General features: G+C 44.2%; 2 protein-coding genes across 2 annotated transcripts in view; one reads left to right on the forward strand and one right to left on the reverse strand.

Moving 5' to 3' along the window:
- The window catches only part of LOC309523321 (ubiquitin-conjugating enzyme E2 A), a 33,871-nt gene extending 19,827 nt beyond the window's left edge, over positions 1 to 14,044 (forward strand). Inside the window, exon 6 of the mRNA XM_082207125.1 lies at positions 12,747 to 14,044. The gene's annotated coding sequence lies outside the window, so the exon portion shown is untranslated. The remainder of the gene's footprint in view (positions 1 to 12,746) is intronic.
- The window catches only part of LOC309523298 (NF-kappa-B-repressing factor-like), a 63,547-nt gene continuing 47,363 nt past the window's right edge, over positions 1,850 to 18,033 (reverse strand). Inside the window, exon 4 of the mRNA XM_082207086.1 lies at positions 1,850 to 2,639. The gene's annotated coding sequence lies outside the window, so the exon portion shown is untranslated. The remainder of the gene's footprint in view (positions 2,640 to 18,033) is intronic.

Consider the following 18,033-nt stretch of genomic DNA (forward strand, 5'->3'; position numbering starts at 1 on the left):
TTTTAAAGACTTCCTATTTTGAAACAAATACCTTGTTTGGTTTGGTTTGTATTTTATCAAACAAGCTATCTAATTCCACAAATTCAGCCAGTTTCTAAATCCATTCAAACCTTGAAGGAAATTTATCACTCTTCCAGTTTGCCGCAATAAGAACTCTTGCTGTGACCGTGGCATATAGAAAAGCCCTCTTACCTTTTTGGGAATGTCCAAATCTGTAATTCCCAAAAGGCTGGCTTCTGGTTTTTTATTAAAGGATATTTTAAACATTTTTTTCCAATTCTAAATGGATATCCTCCCAAAACACCTTAATTTCCTTGCACTGCCACCACATATGAAACAAGAGTACCTGACTTTTCTTTACACCTCCAGCAGTTGCTTGGGACACTTTTATACATCTTGGAATGTTTCCAAGGGGTTAAATACCATCGGTGTTTCATTTTTAGGAAATTCTCTCTCAAAGAGTAGTAAGCTGTGAATTTCCAATTTGTTTTTCACAAATTTTCCCATTGGGTCATGATTATTGTGTACCCAAAGTCTTGCGATAACCATAGCCACTGTGACCTCCTCCTCAACTTCCCAGTCAAGGAGGAGTTGGTATACTTTCAAAAGTGTTTTAATTTTGGAATTCACCAAATCAGATTCAAATCTGGAAATCTCTGTGGCAAAACCCTTCAGTTTACCGGTTTTAAATGTCTCAAATAATTGGTGGTATTGAAACCAATCAGATATGTATTCCCTTATTTCCTCGAAATGTTTTAGCTTCAATTGGTTATCTTCTTCCTTTATGAGTACTTTATATGTTGGCCAAGCTCCCTGGGTATTTTTTCTCTTCACTGCACACACCTCTATTAGTGAGATCCACCAGGGGACTTTGGGCTCTAACAAGTTCTTATATTTCTCCCAGACAGTAAATAACGATTTCCTGTCAATATGATTCGATTTTTAAAAAAATGAACTTTAGCTTTCCCATACGCCAAGTATGCCATCCCCATCAATTATCAAAACCCTCCAGGTCTAAGAGGTCCAGGTCTTGCAACGTACACCACTCCTTTAACCAGGTAAAGCAGGCTGCTACATAATATAATTTCAGGTCGAGCAGGGAGAAGCCTCCTCTGTCTTTTATATCAATTAGAATTAAATGTTTAATTCTGGGTCTTTTCCCTTGCCATAAAAATTTAGAAATCTGTTTTTGCCAATTCTTGAGACAGTCTGCTCCACCCAGTATCAGAATCATTTGGAATAAAAATATTAGTTTGGGGTGCACATTCATCTTTATAACGGAAATCCTACCCAGAAATGAAAGTTTCAACCTGCTCCAAATCTCAAGATTCCTTTTGATCTCTGACCAAGTTTTCATATAATTGTCCTGGAATAAATTTATATTTTTGGGGGCAATCCAAATACCTAAATACTTTGCTTTATTGCATATCTTCAGGCCCAATGTTTTTTCTAAGTCTTCTTTTTCCTGTGTTTGTACATTTTTAACCAACAGTTTTGTTTTAATGGTATTCAATTTAAATCCTGCCACTTGTCTGAAATTCTTAATCAGTTCTAACACTCTTGTCAAGCTTTCTTTAGGATTTTCAGTCATAATAAGTAGGTTGTCAGCAAAAGCCTTTAGTTTGTATGCTTTATTCCCCAGTGTAATACCTTTAACAAGCTGCTCTTCTCGTATCGGAATATTCAGAACCTCCATCACTAGGATAAATATCAGTGGTGACAATGGACATCCTTGCAGAGTTCCCTTACTTATTTTACACTCGTCCGTGATTTTACCATTGATCATTATTTTAGCCAATGGTTCCAAATAAATTACATTTATAAATGACATTTATTCCTTTGCTGCCAAGTTCGATTTCTTGTATTAAATTTTTCATAAACTTCCAAGAAACATAGTCAAATGCCTTTTTGGCATCGACCAGCATAATAGCAGCAGGTTTATCAATTTTATAAACAAGGTACTGTATTCTAAAGCATTGATCACACATCTGAGATTGGTTTGCATATAACGTCCTGGAAGGAACCCAGTTTGATCTTTGTGTATTATTTCTTTCAGAACTGTTTTTAGCCTGTTTGCAATGATGTCAGCAAAAATCTTATAATCATTATTTAACAAGGCATTAGGTCTATAATTTGAGGGATCAGTTCCTTGTTTGTGGATGAGGATGATAAAACTTTCTTTCCACGAGTTCGGTAGCATTCCGTTTATGAAAATATCATTCATTATGTCTTTCATAGGTAAGAATAGTGATTCCTCTAATTTTTTTAATAATAGATAGTTGATCTTTGGATTGCTTGCTGCACCTCCAGAGCAGTTATTGGGGAATTCAATGTAGAGATTTTCTTCTTGGGGATTATGGGTAATTTGCTTTTATTCAAATAATAGGTCATTTTTTCAATTTTCTCTGGTCCTTTATATAACTTTTTTTATAAAAATTGGCAAAGTGCCTACTAATTTCCTTCGGGTCTTGGATCCACATCTCATCAATTTTAATTTTATTAATAATTCTTTCGTCCTGTTTCTTTTTTAATTGCCAGGCCAAAAGTCTGCCTGGATTATTCGCAAATTCAAAATTTCTTTTTTCCTTCTAATCATTTTTATTAAGTTTCCATTTTATATAAATATAACATACTCAAACCTGTCAGGGAACTGCCGTCTGTGCCGGAGGGAGAGAGAGAGCGCCAGAGGGATCCCAGAGAGCGTCTCGGGATTGGGAGAGGCAGCCCATCTTCTGGAGAAGGGAATCAGCTCAGATCCAGTGGAGAAGAGGGGCAGATGGGGGAATCTGAGAGGGAGTCACATGACTCCTTGCCGGGGACCAGCGGGGGGAGGAAGGGTCCTCCGCTGCCTACGCCTTCCTTGCGCAGAAGGCTTCCGCGCAGGGAGAGTAGGAGGAGACTGGGCGTGAAAGAACTTCTTTGCTGGAAGAAGTTTAAGAAACGCCCACTGACGGATTCTGCCAGCGATTGAGACAGCCACGGGTGAGTGGCTGTCCGGACAGAAAAGGTTCACTTAGGCAACCCAGCCAGGTGTTGGCACCGGCTTACGCACGAGCAACCCCTTGAACCATTACAGCAATCCGTCAGTCCTTGACGTTGCTTGTTCGCAGTACCAGAGAGGCAGCACGATGAGCCAAACAGAGCCGGCTGGAGGAACAGAGCAAGAAGCCTTGATGCGAGGTCTGGTAGAGAGGAACCGAGACCTGGAGGCGCATGTTGCTACCCTGACGGCACGGCTGCTCAGGATGCACAGGTCAGAGCCACCCCAATAGGGAGGAAGGTTCAGGGGCTGGTACACAAATTTGGTGGAAAGCCCCAGGACTACAGTGCATTCCGAACGGAAATCCAGTACGCTTTGGAACTGCAGAAAGGTGACTTTGCCAATGACGGGGAGAGGGTGGCTTACATTGTGGGATATCTGCAGGATGGGGCGCATGAATGAATCAGGCTGCTAATGGCGACGCAGAATGATGCATTGAAAGATCTCAAGAAATTCTATCAGGCGATGGACGCGATGTACTCCAGCGAGGTTGAGCAAAGCGTGACACGCCGGGAGCTGATGGGGTGCAAGCAGGGGAGCCTGTCCGTCAGAAACTACTGGTCGCGATTCGCGATGTTAGTCCACAAGCTCGGGTGGGATCTCGGCTCTGAACCTATGCAAATGTTGTTCGAGGGGGGGTTGTCCCCTGAAGTGAAGGATGAATTGTCCTGAGCGCCCCGCCTGCGGTCGATGGATGAACTCACAAAGACTGTGCTTGCGATCGAGGTACGCCAGGAAGCGCGGGCTCAGGAGAAGCGGGAGATAAGGACAGAACGTTTCCATGACAACCGCATTCCTGAAATGCCGAGGGAGCCTTCCCAGGCGGCAGAGCCGATGGAAATTGATGCAGCGCGCGCGCGCGCGAAGTTTCAAACGCCGGTGAAGGGCGGAAAAGGGAGGGGAAGGAGTGGAAAACTACCAAGAAGTGTTTCCTCTGTCAGCGACCGGGACATTTTGCAAAGGTCTGCCCTCAACAAAAGGCCTGGCAAGGCATGATGGGGGCTGCAGGCCACGACGAGAAGGGGGAGGAGGGGCAGTCGCAGGGAAACGCCAACGCCTGGCTGCCAAGCAGCGGGGCCAGCAGCCAGGTCAGCAACCAATAGAAGTGCCCCAGCCTGACCCCCCCCCAAGGCAGCGGTAGCCATAGAGGTGGTGCTAGAACTCCCAAACGGGCACCGTGGAGTCAAGGTGGAGGGACTAGATTCTGGCAGCTCGTGTAATTTCTTCAGCAGAGACTTCGCTCTGGAGCACCAACTCCACCTGTTGCCACTAGATTTTCCCTTGCAGGTGACCACCATCGATGGCAGGGAGCTCCTGGGAGGGGAAGTGACACACCAGACACCGCCAATGCGAATGAGGGTTGCTAGGCACACGGAAACCATTGCCTTTCACGTGGCCACGCTGGCAGGACCCCCAATAATACTGGGAATGAGCTGGCTGGCACTACATGACCCGGTGGTGTCGTGGCATCAGCGGTCGGTCACTTGTGGGTCAGCTTACTGCTCAGAACACTGTCTGGGAGGGAAGGAACAAAGGATGACTGTAGCCAGGGTGGCGGGGTTGGCCCTGGAGCAAAAAGGGCAGGTGCCACCACAATATGCTGATTTGAAGGAGGTCTTCAGTGAAAGGGAGGCAGACAAACTACCCCCCCACAGGCCCTTTGACTGCCAAATCAACCTGCTTCCAGGGGCTCAGTTACCAGTGGGTAAGCTGTATGCCATGTCCGACCGGGAGATGCAGGAGCTGCGGCAGTTTATTGACAAGAACCTGAAGAGAGGTTTCATAAGGGAATCTAAGGCAGTGGGGGCAGTCCAGTGTTCTTTGTGGACAAGAAAGAGACTAATCAGCCCAGATTAGTCGTGGATTACAGGGCCCTGAATCTGGTATCAGAACCCGTGACTTTCCCAATGCCCAGGATTGACGATATTTTGACACGTGTGAGGCAGGGAAAGATTTTTACCAAGCTGGACTTCAGGGGGGCATACAATCTGATCAGGATAAGGGAGGGGGACGAATGGAAAACGACCATGTTCACCCCCCTGGGGACTTTTGAGTACTTAGTGATGCCATTTGGATTACAATCGGGCTCGGCCTGCTTTCAAGCCTTCATGCACCATGTGTTGGGGCCCCTGCTGTACAAGAATTGCGTAGCCTTTTTGGATGACGTCTTAATCTATTCGGATGATGAAAGGCAACACGTCAGAGACGTCAGGGAGCTGCTACAGAGATTGAAGAAGCATCAGTTGTGGGTCAAGCTGGAAAAATGCCAATTCCACGCCAGGGAGGTCGAGTTCCTGGGATACAGGCTGTCAGACAAGGGGCTAGACATGGATCCGGGCAAGGTAAAGGCAGTGCTGGAATGGAAGGCCCCCCAAAACAGAAAGGATGTGCAAAGGTTCCTAGGCTTCAGCAACTTCTATAGGAAGTTCATAAGGAACTTCGCTCACTTGACAGCGCCCATAACAGATTGTCTTAGTAGCAAAAAGAAGTTTGCGTGGACAGAGGGAGCGCAGCAATCCTTTGAAAAACTGAAGAGGGCGTTTGCCTCGGAAGAACAGCTCCTGCACGTGGATCCGGAGAAGCCCATGAGGCTGGAGACAGACGTGTCCGACCGCGCCATTGGAGCGGTTCTTTTGCAGCCCGGGGACAAGCAGAACTGGATGCCGTGTGCCTTTTTCTCAAGGAAGCTGAGCAAGTCAAAACAAAACTACACAGTGTATGACTGCGAACTGCTTGCCATCTATGCGGCATTTCGGCAATGGAGACATCTGTTGATAGGGGCGCGGCACAAGATCCAGGTCAGAACTGACCACAAGAACTTGGAATACTGGCGGACCGTGCGAGTGCTCAACCAGAGACAGATCAGATGGTCCCAGGAGTTCACCAAGTTTTTCTTCGAGATCCGATATGTGTCAGGAGAGGAAAACGTAAGGGCAGATGCTCTCTCCCGGAAACCGGAGTACATGGAAGGAGAGGGCCCCTCAGAGACCAGGCACGTGTTCCCCGAGGATCGGTGGGTGTGTGGGGGAGCGTTGTTTGGGAAGCGGGAACTGGCAGGGCTCACCAGGCACGATGAGTTTGCTCAGGCGAAAATCAGGGAACTCAGGGACGGAAGGGAAGTCAATGGAGGTGTCCGAGGGAGAAGAATCAGACTGGGAAGTTCAACCACTGGGAAGAGATCCCAGCGGATGGGAGGCTGGTTTTGAATCCTCAGAAGAGGATGATAGCTCTTTCAGGGGGTTCCCTGCATCGTTGGCCAAGGAGAGAGAGGAGGTTGTGTCGGAAAATGGTGCCGGGGGTGGGAGGGGTCCTGAGGAGGAGGTGGATGTCAGGGAACTGCCATCTTTGCCGGAGGGAGAGAGAGAGCTCCAGAGGGATCCCAGAGAGCGTCCCGGGATTGGGAGAGGCAGCCCATCTTCTGGAGAAGGGAATCAGCTCAGCTCCAGTGGAGAAGGGGGGCAGATGGGGGAATCAGAGAGGCAGTCACATGACTCCTTGCCGGGGACCAGCGGGGGGAGGAAGGGTCCTCCGCTGCCTACGCCTTCCTTGCGCAGAAGGCTTCCGCGCAGGGAAAGTAGGAGGAGACTGGGCGTGAAAGAACTTCTTTGCTGGAAGAAGCTTAAGAAACGCCCACTGACGGATTCTGCCAGCGATTGAGACAGCCACGGGTGAGTGGCTGTCCGGACAGGAAAGGTTCACTCAGGCAACCCAGCCAGGTGTGGGCACCGGCTTATGCACGAGCAACCCCTTGAACCATTAAAAAACCTAACCATTCTGAAGGAAATCAGCCCTGAGTGCTCACTGGAAGGACAGATCATGAAGCTGAGGCTCCAATACTTTGGCCACCTCATGAGAAGAGAGGACTCCCTGGAAAAGACCCTGATGTTGGGAAAGATGGAGGGCACAAGGAGAAGGGGACGACAGAGGACAAGATGGTTGGACACTGTTCTCGAAGCTACCAGCATGAGTTTGACCAAACTGCAGGAGGCAGCGAAAGACAGGAGTGCCTGGCGTGCTCTGGTCCAGGGGGTCATGAAGAGTCGGACATGACTAAACAACGACGATGAACATACTCAAATTTTTCACATTATATTCCGCTCTCACTAACACACGACTCCCCTCCCTCCCAGTCCATGATTACCTTAAATTATCTTTTTACATTGCTGTAGTGGAAAAGCGGAAAACAATTGTATTTTGAGGAGTTAGGTGGCATGTCCCTTTCCCTTTAACACATGCAGTCCGAACTAGATACCCTGCTGCAATGGACTGGGAGGAACAGATGCCCCCATGACAAACAATTGATGAAGCAGTAGAGCAGTTGCAAGGGATGGTTATGCAGACTGGACTTTACTTGCAAGGGTTTGCAGGGCCGGATGTTCAGCATTTTACCGCAGGAATGAGAGCACGTGTAATGAAGGGTGCCCCTCCCCACATGCGAGGTCCCGTTAGCACTGCTTGGACCGGCACAGGGGGTAGCAGTGGGGGAGGTAGTTGTGTTGTTAAGTCAACTAGGAGAGATCCACAGGGAAAGTGTCACCAAGCCCCAGGCACATGCGGCAAGAGAGGGGGAGAAGTTTCAACAAGTCAAGAGTAGGCAAGCCAAGAAGCCGGCTAGTAAGATAACATGGGGGCAAATGTTCATGGAGCTTCTCAAGGCAGGGGTGCCTAAAGTAGACATTGATGGTATTGCAACAACGAAGATATATAAGATGTGGAAGCAGAGGTATGCTGATGGTCACAGGGAGATAGACAGCAATCCTCAAGTAAGGGGAGCCGCCCCACCAGAGGAGGCATTTTATCCCTCTTGGAAGGAGGCCCAGGGGTGGGAGATACCACAGCCCATGGATTAGGGGGGTGGCAAAACTCCGCAGGTAAGGATAATAAAGACAGCTATCCCTGGAGATCAGCGCCCTCATATACCTCTGACCATATATTGGTCTTGAACAAATGTGCAGCATGTAATGGCCCTCATGGATACTGGGGCCGAGGTAACCCTGATACATGGCTGGCAACCCCGATAAGCATCAGGGGGCCACAGTTTATATCAATGCTTATGGGGATGGGGAAGAGCGTACCACTCAGGTGGCCGTATGTCTAGCTTTGGGAAAGTCTAGACCCTTTTGGGCAAATGTGTTAGTCTCTCATGTACCTGAATATATCATTGGAATAGATTTATTGAAAGGGAGAGAATTTCAAACCCCATGGGGTCAGTTCTCTTTTGGGATTCGGGCCATAATGCTGGGAAGGGCAAAGTGGACCCCATTAAAAGTACCACCACCTTGCAAAGTGGTATATGTAAAGCAATATCGACTGTCGGGGGGGGGGGGCATAGAGATATCGCAAACCATTCAGGGATTGCTGCAAGTGGGAGTTCTAAGACCAGTGGTCTCACCTTTTAATTCTCCAGTACGGCCACTGAAGAAGCCAGATGGCACGTGGAGAATGACAGTTGATTATCGGCAATTGAATAAGCATGCCCCGCCACTGGCTGTAGCTGTGCCAGACATAGTGACCTTATTGGAACAAATAGAGAAAAATGCTGGTGCTTTGAGCCAGGGGGCCACCAGGTGGCGCATTGGAAGATGGCCGACAATAACATCTCTCCGACCCACACGAGGTAATTAAGAGGCTGCTATGGGAAGTATGCAGTCTTCCCAACCCCCCAAGGAGATGGGGGGACTGCCTTGCCATAATGCACCCCTGGAATCGAAAGAAGGGGGTGCCGGACACTTGGCACGAGCCCTCGGTGAAGTCGGCTCTTCCTGACACTGTCTCCAATTAGCGTGTGCTGGTTCGCTTTAGCTCGGAAATATAATTGGAAACATATAATTGGAAAGAAGCTAAAGCACATACATCAAGCAAAGTTCGGGAGATAAGACTGCTGATTAATGGATCTCTGTGATCGGAGCGACGGACGGGACAAATAAATCAAGTGATGAACCACCATTAAGAGATTGGTATGTTTGGAGTGAAACGGAGGGGGGTGGAGGAAAAAACTTTATTTTCTTTGCCTTATGTGAGTATTAATAACCCTCCACCCCAGAAAGAAGATTGTTGCATGTTATTAATCACAAGCAGGAATTTAAGAACTGTGTGGAGTGAATTGTTGATTAAAAGAGAGGATCGGTAAACATCGGAGTACGGAGAAAATTTTTATGACGCAGCTCTAAATGGCGTCTCGCTAAAACAGGCTTGTCTAAGAAAGATGGGGGGAGGAGGACCAGGATCATCGGAATGCGAATGATGATTGGAATGTGATCTAACCTGGCAGAGCCCTCTCTGATATATTTAGCAAGCCTGGGAAAATTAAAGGACAGACCGAGGATAAATTCTTTACGGAAGTGTGGAATGGCGTCTGTCCCTATGTGATATGATTTTTGGAAGTGTAAAGCCCACACAGAGGATGTTTGTTTCCAACCTGCTTGTGAAGATTATCAGAGATTGCAAAGAAAGGAATATATGATAACAACAAGAAGATGAAGAAAGTAATAAAGAGACTATCTGGACAGAACTGGATAGAACTGTCTAATTAAAGCAGCAATATAAGAGATGCTTGGACCCGTTCGGAGCTTGAAGTATGGGTACCCCCAACAAAATTTTAAAATCTGGCTGTATAATTTGGAATTAATGTGATTTGGAAATAATGTGATTTGATTGACCTGTTAATAAAAATTATTAAAGATAGAAAAATGCTGGCACCTGGCATGCCGTAATTGATCTGGCTAATGCATTCTTCTCAATAGCAATTGCCCCTGAGTCCCAGGATCAATTTGCATTCACCTGGGAAGGCAGGCAGTACACCTTCCAGGTTTTACCACAAGGGTACGTACACAGTCCCACGCTATGCCATGGGGTGGTGGCTAGAGACTTAAAGGAAGTTATACTGAACTCTACCTTAGAATCATAGAATCATAGAGTTGGAAGAGACCACAAGGGCCATCGAGTCCAACCCCCTGCCAAGCAGGAAACACCATCAGAGCACTCCTGACATATGGTTGTCAAGCCTCTGCTTAAAGACCTCCAAATAAGGAGACTCCACCACACTCCTTGGCAGCAAATTCCACTGTCGAACAGCTCTTACTGTCAGGAAGTTCTTCCTAATGTTTAGGTGGAATCTTCTTTCTTGTAGTTTGGATCCATTGCTCCGTGTCCGCTTCTCCGGAGCAGCAGAAAACAACCTTTCTCCCTCCTCTATGTGACATCCTTTTATATATTTGAACATGGCTATCATATCACCCCTTAACCTCCTCTTCTCCAGGCTAAACATGCCCAGCTCCCTTAGCCGTTCCTCATAAGGCATCGTTTCCAGGCCTTTGACCATTTTGGTTGCCCTCCTCTGGACACGTTCCAGTTTGTCAGTGTCCTTCTTGAATTGTGGTGCCCAGAACTGGACACAGTACTCCAGGTGTGGTCTGACCAGAGCAGAATACAGTGGCACTATTACTTCCCTTGATCTAGATGCTATACTCCTATTGATGCATCCCAGAATTGCATTGGCTTTTTTAGCTGCCGCGTCACACTGTTGGCTCATGTCAAGTTTGTGGTCAACCAAGACTCCTAGATCCTTTTCACATGTACTGCTCTCAAGCCAGGTGTCACCCATCTTGTATTTGTGCCTCTCATTTTTTTGCCCAAATGCAATACTTTACATTTCTCCCTGTTAAAATTCATCTTGTTTGTTTTGGCCCAGTTCTCTAATCTGTCAAGGTCGTTTTGAAGTGTGATCCTGTCCTCTGGGGTGTTAGCCACCCCTCCCAGTTTGGTGTCATCTGCAAATTTGATCAGGATGCCCTTGAGTCCATCATCCAAGTCGTTGATAAAGATGTTGAATAAGACCGGGCCCAAGACAGAACCCTGTGGCACCCCACTAGTCACTCTTCTCCAGGATGAAGAGGAACCATTGATGAGCACCCTTTGGGTTCGGTCAGTCAGCCAGTTACAAATCCACTGAGTGGTAGCTTGTTTATGGCCCATTACATTGATGATATTATGCTATCAGGACCTACAGAAGAGGAGGTTCAGCAGGGCCTAGCCATTTTAAGTGACCACATGAAAGCCCGAGGGTGGGAAATTAATCCCAGAAAGATCCAGGGACCAGCACGACAGGTGCAGTTCATAGGAGTGATCTGGGCAGGACCTATGCGTCATATTCCTGAGAAAACCCTCAATGTAATTGCCACTTTGCAGGCTCCACGCTCCAAAGAGGAGGCTCAATGGCTGGTGGGGTTTTTGGAGGCAGCATATTCCCCATTTGGCACAGATATTGGGGCCAATTTACAATATGACAAGGAAAAAGGCCCAATTTGAATGGGGGGAGCTGCAAGGGAAAGCCTTAGCTGAAGCCAAAGCCGCAGTAGCGACTGCCATGCCATTCGGACCCTATGAAAAAGGGCAACCTTTTGAATTGCAAGTGTCAGCAGATAAGGAAATTGCTGTCTGGAGTTTATGGCAAAGGGGCCAGAAAGGGAAGTGGATTCCTCTATGGTTCTGGTCAAGGAAATTGCCCACTGCATCATACACTCCATTTGAAAAACAGCTTCTTGCCTGTTACTGGGCCTTGGTAGACACTGAGCGCTTAACTGGGCAAGACCCAGTAATGTTAAGACCTGCCATTCCAATCATGGCATGGGTTCAGGATGAATCTGTTAGTCCGAGAGTAGGACGGGCTCAGCAGTCCTCAATTGTTAAGTGAAAGTGGTACATTGCCGACAGAGCAAGGGTAGGGCCTCAGGGAGTCAGTGCACTGCAGGAGCAGGTGCTAGCACTGATACCTACAGGGGAGGAGGTGCAAGAGAATTCTGTGGTCAAACTGGATAAAGTCCATTTCACAGATGGGTCGGCTGGATACCAAGGAAATGAGAGAGTGTGGTGCGCTGCAGCCATCAATCCTAAGAGAATCCCCAGCGATGGAGGCGCCCCCATAAAAATTAAGCAGCTAACACCTACCCACACGTTAAAGGCGTGGGGGAAGGTATTTGAGCAAGCTGAATTTGAACAGTCGTCCTCTGTGTGCTGGACTTTGCAGCGAATGAGCTCACAAGGAGTATTCTTACCAGTAACCCACCTCAAGGTATGGAAGGTTCAGCCATACGGTAAGCTACCCCTCCGGGCAATGCCTGATAGTGCAGGAGCAGATCTCATCACGCCTGAGGAAGTAGTGGTACCAGCTGGAGGGCAGGTAACAGTATCCTTAGGCATAGGGATTGCAGTGCCTCCTGGTACGTATGGGCGAATTGCACCGCGGTTGGAGCTGGCCCTCAAGGGCATCCAGATACTAGGAGGGGTGGTGGATACTGGTTACCAAGATGAAATAAAAGTACTACTGCATAATATTGGTGTGCAAGATGTGATTCTCCCCACAGGACAGCGAATAGCTCAACTTATCTGTGAAAAATAAGGATACCAACTATCCAGGGAGTAGCCGGTCCAAACCAGCCTACAAACAAAGGTAGCAAAGAGTCTGAATCAACAGATTCAGATTTCATGGCAGGACAAAAAGTATGGGTGGTGTATCCCAACCGGTCCGACCAACCAGGGGAAATAATTGGTAGGGGCCCGAGGGCCACCTATTGGGTGCTGCTATCCCAAGCCAGTGCTCCAATTTTTTTGGATTATGCTAAACTGAAGCAAAGAGAATGATAAAACTCATTTTCAGAGTTACCTTAAATGTTTATTAGTTGGTATTAATTTTGTTTCTTTCATTTAGGATCTCTTAAGTATCCCACAAGAACATGCACAAGCCTGCCTTTAATGATGAACAACCGATCTTCTCCCAAAGACAATGGCTCCCAGGCACCCAGGACAAGCGCATGAACAGAACTGGGCAAGGGATAAGAACGATGTCCAGAAGAAGTGGAACACTGTCACCCAAATGAAACCAAGGATGTAAAGGAAATGGAACATGCCACGGGGTGGAATGTAGTGGAAATGCGGAAGACAACTGTATTTTTAGGGGTTAGGTGGCATGTCCCTTTCCCTTTAAAACCCCAGTTGGATTCTTGTGTTTCACACACCTGTCAGGAGTTTATTGGGTTCTTCTGTGTTGCAAGTGCTGGCTGGATGCCGGCTGCAAGTAGTAGGAGACTCTCAGCCGCTCTGTATTAATCATGAGTAATGCCAGGTGCACTTGATTACATCAAGGCAGACTATAAAAGCCATACGTGGTGGTGGGGGGGGGTGAGCTTCTGCCCAGATCAAAGGACCTGATGCTGGGAGACCGACAGTTGGGGTCTTTCTCCTGCTGCTCTACCTGGGGGCTCCGGGCAGCTGAAGAGGAAATTGGGTGGCCCCTGTCGGGTATGTTTTATGTTATGCTTTGTATGTTTGTTTGTTTGTTAATAAAACTGTGTTGGTTCCCCTTCCACCTCCTCATTCCTTTTGTCCTGATATTCTTTGAAGGAACTGCCGCATTTGGCAGCACAATTGCTTTTCATATTTCCCCTCTTTACTCTCTATTCAATTCTGATAATCACAAAATGTTTATTGTAAATCGGTGCTTTCTATAAACTATAGTCCTATCAGTGTTGTTAGATGTTCACAATTATCTTTCAAATGCTCTACGAACTTACTGCAGTCTTTGTGAAACGTTTTGTCCCACTGGTTTCAGATTTTCCCAGTCAATTTCGCCAACTCAGCATATTCCAACATCTTTGTCTACCAGTCCTGGATCGTTGGTAAGTCCTGTTGTTTCCATCTCTGCGCTATTAAAACGCTTGCTGCAACAGTTGCATACCTAAACAGTTTTTGGTCTTTCTTGGGTATTTCCTCACCTATTATTCCTAATAAAAATGCTTCTGGTTTCCTTACAAATGTAACCTTTAACATTTTCTTCAGTTCATTATATATCATATCCCAAAAGATTTTGACTTTATTACAAGTCCACCACATGTGGAAAAAGTTGCCTTCCTTGACTTTGCATTTCCAGCATTCCTTATTTTTACATTTTTGCATTTTAGATAACTTAGTTGGTGTTATATACCATCTATACATCATTTTCATCACATTTTCTTTCAATGCAGTACAGTGGTGCCTCGCAAGACGAAATTAATCCATTCCGTGAGTCTCTTCGTCTTGCGGTTTTTTCGTCTTGCGAAGCACGTTTATTAACGGCTTAGCGGCTATTAACGGCTTAGCGGCTTTAAGAAAAAGGAAACAAACTCGCAAGAACTCGCAAGACGTTTCGTCTTGCGAAGCAAGCCCGTAGGGAAATTCGTCTTGCGGAACTCAAAAAACGGAAAACTCTTTCGTCTAGCGAGTTTTTCGTCTTGCGAGGCATTTGTCTTGCGGGGCACCACTGTACATGCTGTAAAGCTAAGTCCCTCTTTCCATAAATTTTCCCAGTCTTCTAGATGAATATTATAGCCAAAATATTTTGCCCATTTAATCATAACCACTTTAACTTCATCATCTTTGGTGTGCCATTCTAATAGTAATTTATACATTTTTGATAATTTCTTCTTATCATCCAGCAATTCTGTCTCTAGCTTTGATCTCATCTTTTCAAAGCCATTACCTATCTTGTCCTCACTGAATACTTTATTTACCTGGTGGTGTTGCAACCAGTCTATCATCAGATCTTTAACCTCCTCATAAGGTCTTAGCTTTGATTTATTATCTACTTCCATCAATAGATCTCTGTATGTTGCCCAGTCTCCTTTCATATTTACTTAAGTGCTATCGCTTCTAATGGTGAAAGCCACCATGGTGTTTTTCTTTCCAGCAAACTCTTATATCTGTTCCATACCTCATAGATAAGACTTTCTTATTACGTGGTTTAAAAAACCTCTATCAACTTTGACTTTATCATACCACAAATATGTGTGCCAACCAAATCTATTGTTGTGACCTTCTAAATCTAGAAGATCTGTATTTTTTAACAAAATCCAATCCCGTAACCAGCAAAGGCATGCTGCTTCATAATATATTTTTAAATCTGGCAGTGAAAATCCACCTCTCTCCTTAAGATCTGTAAGTAATTTATATTTAATTCTAGGCTTTTTCCCTTGCCAGATAAACTTTGAAAGCACTTTCTGTCAATCTTTAAATTGTCTCAGTCCGCTGGTCACTGGGATTGTTTGAAACAAAAATAGCATCTTGGGTACAACATTCATCTTGATTGCGGATATTCTGCCCCAAAGGGACAGTTTCATCCTTGCCCACACCTCTAAGTCTCTCTTCATCTCATTCCATGTTGGTATGTAATTATCCTTATATAAATTAACAGCTTCTGCTGACATCCAAATTCCTAAATACTTCACCTTCTTTACAATTGTTATTCCTGTCTTACTTTGCAGTTCTACAGTCTTTATCCAAATTCTTAACTATCATTTTCGTTTTGGCTTTATTCAATTTGAAGCCTGCTAACTGTCCAAATTCATCAATCATTTCTAAAACTTCTAGTGGTTCCTCTACTGTCAGTACCAAGTCATCTGCAAAGGCTTTAAGTTTGTATTCCTTAGTTCCAACTCTTATACCTGTTATTTTTCCACACATTTTTATCCTCTTTGTTAGGATCTCTAGGACTGTAGTAAACAATAAAGGTGACAACGGACACCCCTGCCTAGTTCCATTGGTTGTGTAAATATTATCTGTCAAGACATTATTCACTATTAGTCTTGCTCTTTGCTCAGTGTAAATAGCTTGTATGCCTTTAAGGAAGGAGTCGCCCATATTCATCGATTCCAAATTTTTTATAATAAATATCCAAGAAATATTATCAAATGCTTTTTTCTGCATCGATAAATACTAACCCAGCTTGTTCATCATTCCTGGCCTCAAGATATTCCAGAATATCTATTATATTTCTTACATTGTCCTTCATCTGCCGGCAAGGTTACTAGTAAAAAGTATGTAATCATTGTTTAATAAGGATATTGGTCTGTAATTTTTGACTTCTCAATGATCTGTGTCTTGTTTTGGAATCAGTATGATATATGCCTCCTTCCAGGATTCAGGAACTTTACCATTTATCAATATATTATTCATTACTTCCTTTAAAGGGGTTGTCAGTTCTGTTAAAGCTTTATAATATTTTGCTGTAAATCTGTCAGGTCCCAGAGCTTTTCCAATTTTCAGTTGCTTTATAGCCATCTGTACTTCTGCATTGGTTACCAAGCAATTCAACTGTTCTTTCTTTTCTTTCAGAATCTTCTGCAGTCCATTTCTCCCAAGGTACTCTATTTTCTCTTTACTAAATTTCTCTGCTTTATATAAATTTTTATATTTTTTTGGAAATTCTTCCTGATCTCTCTGATTTTCTATTAATTTCTCCTCAATTTAGTTATTGTATTTTGCTTTGCTCTTTTTTTAATTGCCACGCTAGTAGTTTACCAGGTTTATTGGCAAATTCAAAATTCCTTTGTTTTAGAAATTTTATCTTCCATTCAACTTCTTGATTTATCATTATTGAAAATTGGGCTTGCAACATTTTTATATTCTGCTTAACTTTATTCCCAGTTCTTTTTTGCTAACTACTTTCCACTTTCCATAATTTGTTTTAAAATCTCCTTTCTTCTCTCTTATATACCTTTTAAAAACATTTTGTTCGTATTAGGAAGCTTCTCATAGCCGCTTTACACAGTATTCAAGTCCGTGCCGTTACTTAAATTTATCTCAAAGTAATCTGCAAGTGCTTTCAGGGCCTTCTTTGTAACCTCCTGATCATCTAGGAAGCCGTCATTCATTCTGCACCTGAAGGAAGTTTCCTCAATAGCTTTCAACTCCCAAATTATTGAATTATGAGCTGAGAGAGTTCTTGGAAGAACTTCAACTTTCATAACTCTTGGTGTCAAGTCCTTGGAAGTCCACATATAATTAATTCTTCCTGAACTTTAATTTGGTTCTGTAAAGTGAGTGAATTGCTTTTCTAATGGGTGCTTTAACCTCCATATATCAATCAAATCATAATTTTCTGCTAACATAAAGAATGAGTTGGGTAATCTCCCTTGATTTGTATCCCTTTTCATTTCCGTCCTGTCCATTTCCATTGAGACCACCCCGTTAAAATCACCCATCAATATAATTTTTTGGTCCATATGTTCAAATAAATTCTCCTCTAATGATTTATAAAATTATGATTTCCCTTCATTAGGTGCATAGATTCCTACTACAATCAACTTCTCATCTTGCAATGTGACCTGTACTGCAATTATCCTCCCGTCCTCATTCTTGAAGATTTGCTGCGGATCATAATTCTCCCTTATATACAAAACTACACCTCTACTTTTATTAACATCTGATGAAATAAATTCTTTACCCAATCTCTTATTTGTCAGAATTCTTCTATGTTTCCTTGTTCAGTTTTATTTCTTTTCACTTTATTTAGTCCATTCACATTCCATGTTAAAATTTTCAGCCCCATTGTGATGTTGCTTAAATTTAAAATAATAATTTTTAATTTTTATGATTCTTCTTTTTCTTCATCCAAATCTTTTTCTTCTTCCTCTCCCAGTGCCAGTGTTTCGTTCTGCTTTTCCCCAAGCTCCTTTGCATACTTCCTCCAAAATTTTGCAATGTCCTGTGGGTTTTTCATTTTGAATTTCTTGTCTTTATAAAAGGAGATCCCCTCCGGGAACTCCCACTTATGCATAATTTTGTTCTTCCTTAGAACATCAACCAAGTCCTTGTAAGCTTGGTGTTTATTCCTAAATCTTTGGGGGACTTCTTTATAAATTATGATAATCTTTTCATCTATGCAGAGTTTTTTCTCTTGATTTGTCCTTAGAATTAAATCTTCCATTTCTCTAGAATTGGAAAAAAAAAATAGACAGTCTCCTGAGATTCCCCCCCCTTTAGTCGATTTCATTTTAATTCTAAATATTTTATCAATTGTAAATGCCACATTTTCGTTTTTTACCATTTTGCAATTTCAATTATTAATCTGCTTTTACTATCTTCCCCCTCCTGTTCTGGCATGCCTCTGAATCTCAAATTCAATTCCTTTTGCTTCATTTCAAGCATAGCAAGTGTGTCCAAGGTCTTTTCATGAAGTTTTG

Source organism: Podarcis vaucheri (assembly GCF_965113315.1).
Source record: "Podarcis vaucheri genome assembly, chromosome: W".
Classification (NCBI taxonomy): domain Eukaryota; kingdom Metazoa; phylum Chordata; class Lepidosauria; order Squamata; family Lacertidae; genus Podarcis; species Podarcis vaucheri.